A 13,788-nucleotide genomic window follows, 5' to 3' on the forward strand; every position below is an offset into this window, starting at 1 on the left:
TGGTAAAGGGCGGTTTCCTGAGCTCCATCACAGACTCCGAGCTTCTGGGGGTGGGACCCTGGGAACCTGCGCCATGACAAGTTTCCAAAGTGAGAATGACTGCTCTAGCGCTTCAGTCATGCCAGAACTTTGCGGTCTTTGTTTGCTATAATGAACTTTGCTTTACCAAAAATTGCCTCTTTGAGCCTATTGGTAGAAAGTGAAATGTTCACTGTAGTTAAACTCATTTCTCTTTTTCTATTTGGACTTGGACTAATAATGGTGTTTTAAGTCTGTAGACATTTTAGTGGGATAAGAAGGTGCACAACGCTGGCTTGGCCCTCGGTGTGACGTCCTCTAGGACAGCCGTTCATGCACCAAAACAAATTATGATGCAGTACGCTAAAGGCTAGTGAACTGGGAAATCACTGTGCAAGGAAGGGTGGAAGTTGATGGAAGATAGAGAAGACATCACTGGGGTGATATTTGAGAAATCCACCTCAGAAAAATCCATTACTCAGGCAGTTAGGAATACATGTGTTAGCCAGGTGAAGACTAATACTGGAACAGATTAGTTAAAACACAACAGTAACAGGAAAGAAAAACCCCCTTTATGTGAACATTATTTCCTGTTCTTATTGCTATGAGAGAATCTGAAATCCAAAGTGGGAAGCTGAACTCTAATGTGCAAGTTTTATCTGTTGGTTTCAGTTTCCCAGTCATTATGGGTTGAGAGCCATATAATGGGTGAGCTTTTGTTTTTTTCTTTTTTGAGTTGGACTCTATTAATTTTCCTTAAGCTCTTTTTTCTCTTCAAGTTCTCCCACTTTATTTGAGGTGCTCGTCATTTTCTATTTTCAGAAAAATTCTAATATTCCACTCTCCCTACTTCACTTTTTCTCCTCCTCTTCTTCCTCCTTCAATTTTTTTCCTTTGTTTTTTTTAGCTACTGGGTCTGCTGTCTGCTGACAGTGACTGGGAAAGGCCTGGCCTCTAATTCAGCAAGTTTCTAGGGAAGTGGGTCAGATTCATGGCAACCCTCTTGACGTTCTTTGATTCTTTTTGTAAAGGAACCATGTTTTGCATAATTTAGTGCCTCCCTCAGTTCAGTTCTGTGTACAAAATTGGGTTCTTTTTACCTTTTCTATCTACCACAGAACCTACTTCAGCTACCGTTAGATTGTCACTTACACACACACACACACAACTCACACTCACATTCTTCCTTGCTACTTAACCCTTCCTCCAACCCAAACACACACCCAAGCTTACTCATGAATTTTTGGAATGACTGAGTGTAATGATCAGGAGAACTCCATCTAAGACCAGGAGATCAGGAACCAGGAGAGTCGGGCATCAGAGAAAACCCAGCAACCCTGGCATTATCTAGGTTCCCTGGGTTGTCATTATGGGATTAGGGATAACGTGTCCTTGGGGAGATGTGCTATGGTGGATCATTTGATTTAGATGACTGAAATAGTTATAATAAAGTTTTAAAGCGAATGTTTATTTTAACACTGCATAATAGATATTGTGCTTTTTACATCCATGTAAATATATTCTTGTAAATATATTTCATGTAAATATAGTCTTATGAAACAGATTCATTATTTTACTGATGAGGAAATTGAGGCTGAAGAGAGATTAACTCACTTAAGTTTGAGGTAGTGTAGTTTAGTACTCTTCAAATAAGGCATTTCACAGTACATTTTTTCTTAAACTGCCTTTTTAATGGTCATTGTTTTTCATTATAACATCAGAAAGGCAATACTAGATTAGTCTGTTCCAGGCCTAACATTCTGGGACGTTGTGGCTTTATGCAGCAAGCACTGTTATGAAGAATTGGGACTCAAAACAAGGATTCCTCTTGTAGATAAACAGTGCAAATAAAATTAATAGTCCAAAGAAACACCTCCATGTGACACACTGACATGAGGGCTCCAGGAGCCAAATGTTCACTCCAGGGGTTAAGAGGAGAATGCATCTTGGCAGAACACACACAGCTTGAACAGAAATGGGGGCTAGACTAAAGGGGTACCCTCAGTGAGAAGACTGTCCTAGGAGTCAGAAAGGTTCCCTTCAGGATTCTCATTCATTTTTCCCCATTGTCTTTCCCTGTGTGTGTGTAAATAACTTCTGAAATTACAGACTGTACTTTGCAAAAGAAAAAGGCCATAACAACAAAAAAAATCATTTTAAATAAATAAAGACTCAAGAGATTTATTTGGTTACAGTGCATAACTGTTTGACAAAATGTTGAGAAGAGTTGCTAATACAAGTATACATTAACTATACTAACAATTATAGTTCGCTATTTATTTGTAAGTGATATAGTTAATTATGGAGAACTGCAAGAGAGATCCAAACCTTAAAGATTCTGTCAATCAAATCATTACATTTTTTCTAACAAAGTAGGAGGACTACTAGCTCTTGGATTATGTTTACTATAACATTAATGTAGCACCTTATAGTTTACAGAATAGTTCTCTATCATATGTAAGCCTCACACCAACCTTGTAAAGTATTAGCCCCATTCTGTGGAGGAAGAAACAGGCTTAGAGAAGAAAAGTGGGTTCTTCATTTCATATATGAAAATTTTCAATTGAATCTTTGTATTTTGTAGGAAAAAGACAGCTCTCAGACATCATTTACCATGCTAATTGTTAAAAATATTTCATTTTTCAAATATAAACAGTGTGATAGCCTTTCAGTTCCCCCTTAAGATTCAAATAAAAGTACTAATTAAAAAATCTTTTTTCAATGATAGTTGACATACAACATTATATTAGTTTCAAGTGTACAAAATAGTGATTAGACATTTATATACCTTATGAAATGATCACCACGGTAAGTCTAATAACCCATCTGACACCACACATAGTCATTACAATATTATTGACTATATTCCCTATGCTACTTTACATCCCTATGACTGTTTTTGTAGCTTCCCAATTTGTACAAAAGTTAATTTCAAACTGAAGTTGTTTAAATAGAAAATTATTACATGGGGGAAATACCAATTTCTACATCTTTTTAAAAATGCTGCTAGACAATCCATAAAGTCACTGGGAGATAACAGTCCTAATTTCTAATGACAAAGTTATTCTAGAAATTTGTTTCAGAATGTCTTTAGTTCGTATGTCTTCCAGTTGAATCACTAAAAGTGCTTATGAACAGTTATACTTAACAAACCATAACTTAGAATTAAACATGGCATGAATACATTTTCCTTTAAAGGTGAAAACAAAGATGCGGGCTTGAAGATTAAAGTACAAATGTTCGCATTCAAAATACTGATAAATCTTTTACATGACCTGACTCTCAAAACTTAATTTAAGGTGGGACATCCCAGGGACCAGGGTATGATTAACAAATTAAAAACTAATAGAGCCTGAAGTGTAAGTTTATCCAGCAGGGTGACTCATGCTTCTTTGTCATCCTCCCACGGCAGCAATTTGTTCCATGCGAATGCTAGTAACAGGCATCATACCCTGTTAATGCTAACATGTAGGAGTCAGTTGGAGGTAAAAACCCCTATCACGATTAGCATTAACAGCATACAGCCTACAGCAGCCTCCAGCACTGGGAGGATGAGGCATGAATCGAAACCACAGATTTCCCCTTCCTGGTTTGCGCCACCTGCAAGAGAGAGAAATGACTGTATGCACTCTCTGTTACAAAGTTGGATAGAATATAAATCTGAAAGCAAATGTCGTCTTTATTTTCTTTTTAAAGAAAGAGCTCATGAAATCCTAGGAAGTAATTTGTTGAAAAGGGTAGAGAAATTGGCAAGTAGAGGACATTTTTACCTTTTAGTATAGTTGAAGATTTTTTAAATTTATGTTTTAAATCCTGTAGTTGTGATTTACGCATATATATCATCTTTAAAACAAAACCAAAACCACTCTTCAAACTCCACAAATGCTAAAGTGCAAAAGGGGGGGAGGGTCTCAGTACTGAGTTCTGACACAGTATTCTCTTTTTGATGTATATCTCACCCGAGACAATTTAAGTAAAAGGCCAAAATATTCAAAATTGTATTTTATGATTTATGAAAATTAAAACCGAATTAACCTGTTTTACAAAGGTAGAGTTTGGGCTAGATTTTCATTCTGTAATAAATAGTTGAGGTTTTAATTTTTTTTTTTTAGGAGGTATGATACAGGCAATGAAGGTCTTGTCTATAAATGTATCCATCATAAAATGTCCCCATCTGCTATTTAGAGATTCCTTTGGGGAAAGCAGTACCCAGTGGTTTTGGTTTTGATCTACGTAAAGGAAGTATGACTTAAAGAGTGCTAGGTCTCAAAATACTTGTCTTCAGCAAAGAGTGGATTAAAAAAAGAAAAAAATGAATTTGCTGCTTCCTGTTACAGTATGATTTTACTCTCTCAGATAAAGTGACATCTCCTATAGCTTCTGGTTTCGGTGTTACTCTAGCAGAACCTAGAAATTAGAGTATCATTCAAGTATGTGGTCTCTTTCAGTGCAAGAGGGGAATCACCTTCTCTTTTATTTAATCATGAAACCAGCTAGATGTAAAATTGTGATTAAGTTCAAAAGAAATGTATAAAGTTAAAAATTTCCCAGTGAATATATTTTGACAGGGCAGAATATCGTGGTTTGGAAATTTCCAAGCCAGGGAAATATATCATTCTTACTGATAGTAATTTTTTTTTTAAACTTTCTGTTTTCTGAGATGAATTAGTTTAATGATGAAGAGCTTTGAATTAAATGATGTTAATTTAGGATTTTAGTTCATCTTACTGATTTTTAGTCAATAAAGATTGTAAAAATAAGGACCCCCCCCACAGTACTTTGGACACAATAAATAATAAATATGTATTAATATCCTAATCAGTTCCTCCCCAGCCAATATAAGTCAACTTTCTCTTAAAGAGATATGTCTGATTTGTATTTAAGGTAAATTGTTTGTATACTATTCTACCCATACATTTTTTTCCAGTCCTCTAAAGATGATCTGAGTCCAGGCATTAAAATAAATACATTTAGTATGATAACTGGATTTTTTTCTCTTTCATATTTTTCACTATACATATGAATTGCCCATAGAGTGCTCAGAAAAGTGGCATTTTTCACAATATGTTATATTAAAAACTCTTAACAGCTTTTATTTTTTCACTGGTATCAAACTAAAGGTTAGCTGAAATAAACAGCATCACACAGGTCACACCCCTTCTCAATGCTCAGTGTGTTGTCTAGAGGCATGATGAATTCCTGAAAAGGAGCAGTTTGTCTAAATATGCAATACAATCTTCTATCTCATTTAAAATGTAATGATAGGTGACAAACATTCATCCCAATAAACTGAATAAAGGAGGAAACAGCCCAGAATAGTTATTGAAAAAGCATCTTCAGTAGACCTTTAGACATTAGAATAACCAGAAGGCCATTCACCCTTCGTTGTTGAAGATGTACTCGCTTTCAGTGTGGACTTGCAAGGACTCAGGCTAACCCATGACAGAATTGCTGGGTGTCTAAGTGGACATTTAGTGATCACAGAAAACAAAAGCTAGTGTGTTAGCCAAGCCATTGGGCAGAAGGTGATGTCATGAGGTAGTAAGAAATAAACTGGCTCTTTCTGGAATCAGTATAGCCACCCAGCTGGTAGAGTGGCAGGAGAATTACACACAATTTAGATCCAGCAGTCAACAGTGACAGCTGCTAACCATTGGGTAAGAATGTGACAAGCATGATTTACAGTGTATAGCAATCCAAAAGAAATTCATATGGGTTATAACGTATAAATTAGCATGGGGATCTTGGACGAGGGTAATTCTAAAGACATACTTCAAACCCTCGGACTCCGGAATGCTTTTAGGCCAACACCACCCAACACCACCCTTATATTTTTCAATATAAGCTTTACTGTAGCACAATTATTTTCAGTAGTTGAGGATAGGTACCAAGTTAAATGTAGTACTTGAAAGAATTCATTACTCAGTAATTGAATGTCAAAGCATTCCTTCTCTCCTTGAATAAAAACCTACAAAGATGAAGTGCTAGATATATACTAGATAAATAATGCCAGATACCTTTCATTATGTGGCAGATCTACTCTTCTTGTGGTAGTGAGAACTAAACTGAAGGCAGCACTCTGGGAAAATTTTCCTTAAATTATACATTTCTGAAGGATGGCTGTTTTTTTGGAAAAGGACCATATGATTTCAATGTATCTTTTTATTCTAACCTTAGTAATTAACCAGGAAAGATGTTATCAACTATATATTCATAGCAGAATATGTACTAAGTTTGTCACCAAGGATCTCTTTTCATATATGAATCATAAATTGTATCCTTCTGCAATTTTATAAATTTCTGTATTTTCTTATTTTGCTGGTTATTCTCAGCACCAACCACTTAATATTTGCATACCAAAAGAACTGCATGCCATAAAGTTTTCTTTAAAAAAAAAGTCATAATAGTTGAATCTCTTAACCAAGCCATCATGAGAAACCCCTGATTTTATTCACCCTGAAATGTACAAATATTTGGAAACTACCAATTTGTTGTTACAAAGTATACACCTATTTCTACTGAAAGGCATGATCCTGTAATATTGATGTAGCCATAGACATTCTAGCTCCAAAGCCATTATAATAGGTGAAAAGTAATGTAGTTATGCTTTTGAAAATTTATTGTTTAAATTCCTTTAAATATTTCCCATTTTTATTTAATTTTCTTATGTACCAGTAAAAAACATAATCATTAAAATGGAATTCAATGTTGATTCCTGATTGGATCCATTCACTAAAAGCAACTTACAACATAATTGCATAGAAAAACATCTATCTATTCCCACCAGAGCTTAACTCTGATTCCCTCTATTCTCAAATTGCTGTTTAGGTCCTGAAAGTAAGCAGTGAAAATTAAGATCCTGAGAAAATTTGGACTTGTCATAGTTAATCTTTGGAATGACAATTTCTTGATTACCTTTTGACCTAGGGTCAAAAGATGAAGGTGACTGCAAACATGATGCCCCAAGGACCCGCCCCTCTGAAAATTCTACATCTGTCCTACTGCTTCCCTTCCCTTCTGCTTAGTCTGAATTTCTTACCATTAGAACCATCTCCTTTGGGTGAGAGAACCAAGGTGCAGGTAAGGTTTCAGGTAAGCTGTTCTTGAAACACAAATAAGTTACTTGGAGAAGGAGGAAAAGGGTGGGGTTGAAGCCCCTCCCACTGACACATCAACTTAGATTGATTATTAGGTTAGCTAGTCATCTTTGAAAGAAGAATTCAAGGACTGAGGTGAGAGGACCCAGGGTGGGTACATCTTAATGGAGGTAAAAAGTGGTTTAGAGGCAAGATGAAGATAGACCCCAAATGGTTTGAGGTCATCCTTTCCATGCCCAGCATAAAATAGCCACAAATTAAGTATTTAAAACAGTATCACCTAAGTTTTAGTTCAGTCCTCTATGTTTCAATCACTCTACATGCTATAAAACCTCATATAAAGTCTTTAATTTGTCTGTAATTCTTTATAAAGGCCTTCCATAGTTTCTGACCAAGAGAAATATGCAGATGACTGGTTTTCTGAAGTGTGTTTATTTCTATAGAGTACCATTATTCTGTGTTACATTTCAGTAACTGACTTTAAAGTTAACTTCTGTGCTGTCAGAGAATGGGGCAAAGAGTAGTATGTTTCCTCTTGAATTCACATGAGCTCCATCATTAAAAAGGGACTGATGGTATGGCTTGCTACCGATGGAGAGGGTAATTAACTGGGGCCGTGTCCATCTTCTAAAGAGAAGTAAAATGGGTTATTCTACAGGAATAACCCATATCCTGACCTCTTGGGGAATGATAAGATTATATTTAAGAAAAATTCCCTGTATGGGCCATTGCTGGGGAAAAAATTACAAACTCACTATATCATGATATCTTCTTTCCACAAAAATCTAACAACCTTTTTCTTGGTAGTTCTAATTAAGAATTCTTTAACAAAAATAACTACTCTTCCAAAATAAGGAGTCCTTATTGAAAAGACTGGTTTGCCCATGAAATAGGTCTAATACAACATACCTTTCTATATTTTAAAATGCAGAAAATGAGTGTTTTCAAAGGCATATGCTAGTAATAATATATTAATACCTAAAACTAAGTGTGACATACTTTTGAACTGTCTCAGAAGAAAGCTAACGTGTCTATCACAGGATCACTATGGAAACATTATTTTGAGCAACTGTTTAATTATGAATACACAATTGAGAAAGAATATTGGCCTTAGAGGATTATTCTGCTTTTCCCAATTTTAAAACTAGGAAATTTTTCCTGAAACAATGTGTGGAACTTATTTACAAACTAAGTAACCTGCCCAGTAGTTTTATTATGGACGATGATTACTACCTTTACTTCTCAGATAAGAACGTGGAAAAAACAGGTTCGAAATATTTCCCCCCAGAGCCATTCTGTGCAGTAAGCAGCAGAAGGCCGAGACCCCAGCTTCCCGTCCTGGACCAGTGTATCGGAGCGGGGGGTCCTTCCTCCGCACCCTGCCCTAACACTGCCTCAGATTCAGGCTCGAAGCTTTGGAAAATGATAACAAATGTGGATGAAAACAAGGGGCGGGAAGCGGAGAGCCCAGGCGACAGATGCAGTCGTTGCTTCCCATCACGGCGTTCGTTCCTATTTCATATTTACACCGAAGGTTTGCCATGTGTCTAACAACTTCAACTTTTTAAAGCATACTTCCATAAGAGGATTTTAATAAGAATGTTCTCTGTTTCATTTATCATTTGTTTTCAGTATTCTTTCTCTCCCTCCCCCTGGGAAAAAGGAAATGTGATGGCAGTTATAAGCTCTGGAGTGTTTGTCATCCTTTAAGAGTCACCTTTTCTAGGACATATCTGTGTGCTTGAGTTCTCAGTGTTTATTCTTAATACTGAATTCCAATAAAAGGCCTCCTTGGGAGCTTAGGTACGTGTAGCCTGTTTGTTAGTTATATGTTCAGGATCTCATATGTCTGGCATCATAGGGACAAATCCCCTTTTCTATTTCTACAAGCCACAGTTCATATTTTTCTATTTCTACACACCCAAATGCCCTGAAGCAAGGAACAACTGTGTATTGAGAACTATATTAGACAGACTGAGCAAGCTCTGGGAAGAAAAGGTTTGGTTTTGCCTCTTTAAAAGTTAGTTTTCTTGTGGTGCTACATGTATAGGGTACCCTCTGTTACGAGGCAAACCCTGCACCATTGACTTTCCATCCCCCCATCGCAGTTCACTCAAGGCTTCCTGCCCCACGTGAGGGTTAAGCTGGCCCTCAGCGTGTCATTTCATACATGCCCTTGGCCACTCGTGTACCTGCGTCAGACTGCTCCTCACATGTGGGGCTGCCCACCTTGCCTGATGCCTCTTTCTCCTGGAGGCTGCGTTCCCTTCAGCTGCTGGCGTGAGCCTCCCTCTCGCCTCCCCCCTGCCTCCCCCAGGGTGCTTAGCCCTCTCTCCATCCTCAGTCAGAGCACTCGTCACACTGCACTGCAGCCTGTCAGTAGGATTTTACCTCCTATTCAGATTCTTGGAGAATCAGTGTTATGCAGAAGCTTATACATGTGGAAATACATTAATGAGGTTTTCTTGGTATTCCAGATTAATAATGGACTGTTTACATTTAGAGGATTCCAGGCATAGATCTTTATAAAGAACCACTGAGAAGTATAATCATTATAGGATAAATATGGAGAATACTACCAGAAATAATCATCTGAAGTTGTGGGTAAGATTAGCTCCCATTCCTGCTTTTTAAAACAACATGTGGATGCGATGTCATGTGTTTTTCTTGTGCAGGAACATGTCCTTATTCTTAGGAGGTGTGTGCCAAAGCATTAGAGGTGAGATGCCAGGTCTGCATGTCCACCTGGACAGAGAGAGCTGGACAGGGCCAGAGAGAAGTAAAGCAAGGGTGGCAGATGCGAGCAATGACTGAGTCGGAGTGAAAGGTCCAGCGGTGTATTCTGTTGTTTTCAACTTGCCTGGGTTCCACCCCTGACCGCAGCCGTGCTACGAGCTGTGTGATATTTGGTGAGTTAATGAACCTCTTTAAGTCTTAGCTGCTTCTCTCAAAATGGACATAATGATAGAACCTACCCAAAAAGTCAATGTGAAGATGAAGTGATGCAGTGAATGGAAAGTAGCTGGGTGCTGGGCTCATAAGCAGGGCTCAGTGGGTGTTAGCCAGCGTATTAATGATATCAGCCGTGAGTACTTGCTGAGTACCTGTATCTATACATCGGTCACATTTTGCACTTACTCTTTTAAAAGTACAACTCAAGATACATTTACTATTGTATAACTGAAACATTATACATAAATTAGAGGTTATCCAAAAGCACATACAGCCAAATCAAAAGAATTCTTTGGTGCCTTAATCTCTAAGTCATAAGTAACTGCTAAAAGGTGTACCAAAATGTTTCCTTGAAAATAATTTTCTAAAGTGTTTCATTCGCTTTTCTTTGAGTTAAGGAGAAAAATACACTCTGAAACTGTTAAAAACTCTTCAAAACCAAACAGCTTTTTACCTTGTCAAGAAATTTTAGAGACCACTTGTACACACACACTTTACTTTCTCAGGCTGCTTTGGTTCCCACTTTGCAAACTGGCTTCTTGACATACACAAACTCATAAATGTATGTATCCCTGATACCTGCAAACACTACACAGGGTACGCTCGGGGCCAGGTACTAGTTTGACTGCTTATCCCTCATCATCACCTTAAGAATGAGTATTACCGTCCTCTCCGTTTACACCTGGGGCACCGAGGCTCAGACAATGACCTAACAGTTTAAACAGTGGTCTGAGAGCACTGCTGGGATATGGACCTGAGCTCTGTGCTGTGATGCAGGGCGAGCAGCAGGCCGGCGCATGGTGTTTGTGAAGATAGCTGGAACCTATACTGTGGGTAAAACATCCTCGCTTAAGGATAAATGGCACAAACGTCGTCGTGTCATTTCACGTTATCCAAACACAGCGTCACGATGTAATTGTATCAGCTGTTTGATATTCATTACTAGTCATTTTTCCTTCTGCCATTGCCTTACCCTCATGTGCCGCCATGTGGATAATGTTGTTCAGAATTAGCCCAGGTATTCACACATCTTCCAGAAAACCATGCCACGTGTCCCACGTTAAACCTCGTTTTCTGGCGAGTGTGTCACTGTGTGTGAAGGTGGGAAATGGCTTTGAAGGTAGGTTCAAAGTGTCCTTCCCCACTGCTGAGAATCTTGGGGTTGTTAGTGAGGATGCCGAACTGCTCAGGCATGTGATGTGTTGATTGGAGGATAAAGCTGCTTTTGGGGTGGTTTTGCCTGAGGCCCTGAAAATTGTAAGACCAGAGACAAGACTGATGGAAAGAGCTTGCTCAAGTGTTTCATGGCAGGTGACAACTGCACAGCAGTGATCAAATTAAAAGTTCTGCATTTCCTTAACAGTCTTAGGTAAAAGGAATATATGTGAGAAAGATATAGTCACTGAAAAGGTGGGATAAGGAGAGGCTTTTAAAATGTTAATATTTTTCTTTGAGAAAAAGATGTTTCACGGTTTTGTTACTCCATCCAGTTTCAGCGAATGTGTGACAGTTTTGAAGCCAGTAAGCTCAGTGGAGGACAGACATACATTTTCTAGTGAATTATACTTNTCTAAACTTTTGGTCCCAACTCTTATGGCACTGATGGTCAGATTTCTCTGTTATTAACTTTTATATTTAATACCGTATTGCTTGATTTCATTATTTAGCTGCAGTGTTAGTGTTTGTTTTTGCCTTGCCAATGAAAATGTAACATCTTCATGTTTTAGTTACTAAATTACTATTCCTCATGATGCTTAGCATAGAGTAGTACTTAGTATTAAGCACAAAGTAGTTAATAAGTTCTGAATTAAACTAACTTTCCTAGGAGACAGGGGTCCAACCGAAGGGTAGCAAGTGTATATATTCAAAGGCAACCTGAAGAGGTGTACAATTTTGAGTCAACCAATTTGAGAGTCTGTGGATGCTAATAAAGCATTTAGAACACACTATTTAGTATACATTTATATATCTGCATTAATAAAATTGCATTGACTCATGAATGCCCTTACTTGAAGCATAACAGAAATTGATTTTCAAGTTCAAAAGCTCAGAGATCTAGATTTTTGTGGCCAAATTTATTCCTCTCTAGTCTTGCACATCTCCATAATCAGTGCCACCATCCACTTTATTGCTCAAGCACCCTGAGCGCTTGCTTTCTCTTACCCTACATATTCTTTTCATTAAAAACTCTATAGACTCTCCGTCTAAATCATTTAGCCTGACCCCACCTACTTCTGTTCTTCTCTACTGCTGCCACCCTAGTCCAAACCAACATCCTCTGTTGCTTAGTTGTATTGCTTCTCCTTACCCCCTCTGTAATGCATACACAGCCTGGGTGATCTTTTAAAAACCCAACTCAGATCTTACGTTTTTACTCAAAACTCTGCAAAAGTTAGCCATTGCGCTCAGAAGAAACTCCAAGCTTCCAACCTGGTTTTCAAAGCCCTGTAACATCTGAGTCCCGCTTACCCCTTGGACTTCCTCTCCAATGCATTTCCGATTCTTACTGTATTTTAGCCACAATGGCCTTATTTTTATTCCTGTGATTTATTGAGCCTACACCTATCTGAAGAATTTACAGTATGGCGACCACTGTGCTCCTTCTGACTTTATGTTCTTTAAACAATAAGAGGGAAATTTTAGCGAAGATAAGCAAACAAAACCATGGGCTGGACACTTTTGCTATCCCTGGTCCTTTAGAGCAGGGGTGTCAAACTGGAGGCCCTCGAGGTAATTTTTTGTGGCCCGTGATGCTCTGAAATAAAATGAAAATAGAAAAAATTGTTATGAAGAAAATAGCACTTAGGGGAGATCAAGGCAATACCGTACACACAATTCCCTCATTAACCCTTTAACTACTGAAGACAAGTATACAAAAAATTACCTCGAGGGCCTCTTGCGGCCCACTGGCCACCAGTTTAACACCCCTGCTTTAGGGGAATAAACTTCACCATTACTAGTAAAATGGAACTGCTCCCAGGCATTAAGCCAGTCAAGAAACCCACGTGACTTCTCTCAAAGGGTGATGCAAACACTTGAGTATCTTTACAGATAATTTGGCTTCTTTCTGAGGAATGTTGACCCTAAGGAGGTCAAGGATGAATAAGAGATCTGAGGAATACAGCTTGATAAAGATCAGAATCTTGTTTTACCGCATATGCCTTCTGCCTCAAAGCAGAGTGGACAGATGCCCACAGTGCTGGGCAGGCAGCTCTAGGGCCCAGGTCACCACTGTTCCCAGTAATGGTCCTCCACTCTTAAGAATCAGCGCATTTCACTTGGTAGGAGTTTGTCTGAAGCTCCACCAAGCATTGATGCTCAGAGACATAAATTGTCTTTCCCTTACCCTAAACTGGTTTTCACAAAGTGACCACTCCCTCAGAGTTTGGTGCCTAAAGTATTCGGTGTTTTGAGTACCTATCTCCTAGGCATTGGCAAGATAATAGATCTAATGCTAACATTCTCTCAATGCAAATTTAAGTAGCGTATTAGGGTTCTCAAGAGGAACAGAACCAACAGGATATTTATATGTATATTTATANGGAGTCACGGACAGAGGTGCTCGGTCTAGGTGCAAGGTACGAGTCCACACAGCACGGGCATCCTTCACGCTAGAGTCCTCCTAGGGTTACAAAAGGGATAATGAAACTCCACCCCCAGGAGGGTCATGGCTGAGATTCAAGGAAGCCTGGAGCCCACTGACACAGATGCAAAACGGTGT

The sequence above is a fragment of the Hipposideros armiger genome, unplaced genomic scaffold (assembly GCF_001890085.2).
Source record: "Hipposideros armiger isolate ML-2016 unplaced genomic scaffold, ASM189008v1 scaffold_363, whole genome shotgun sequence".
In the NCBI taxonomy this organism is placed as follows: Eukaryota; Metazoa; Chordata; class Mammalia; order Chiroptera; family Hipposideridae; genus Hipposideros; species Hipposideros armiger.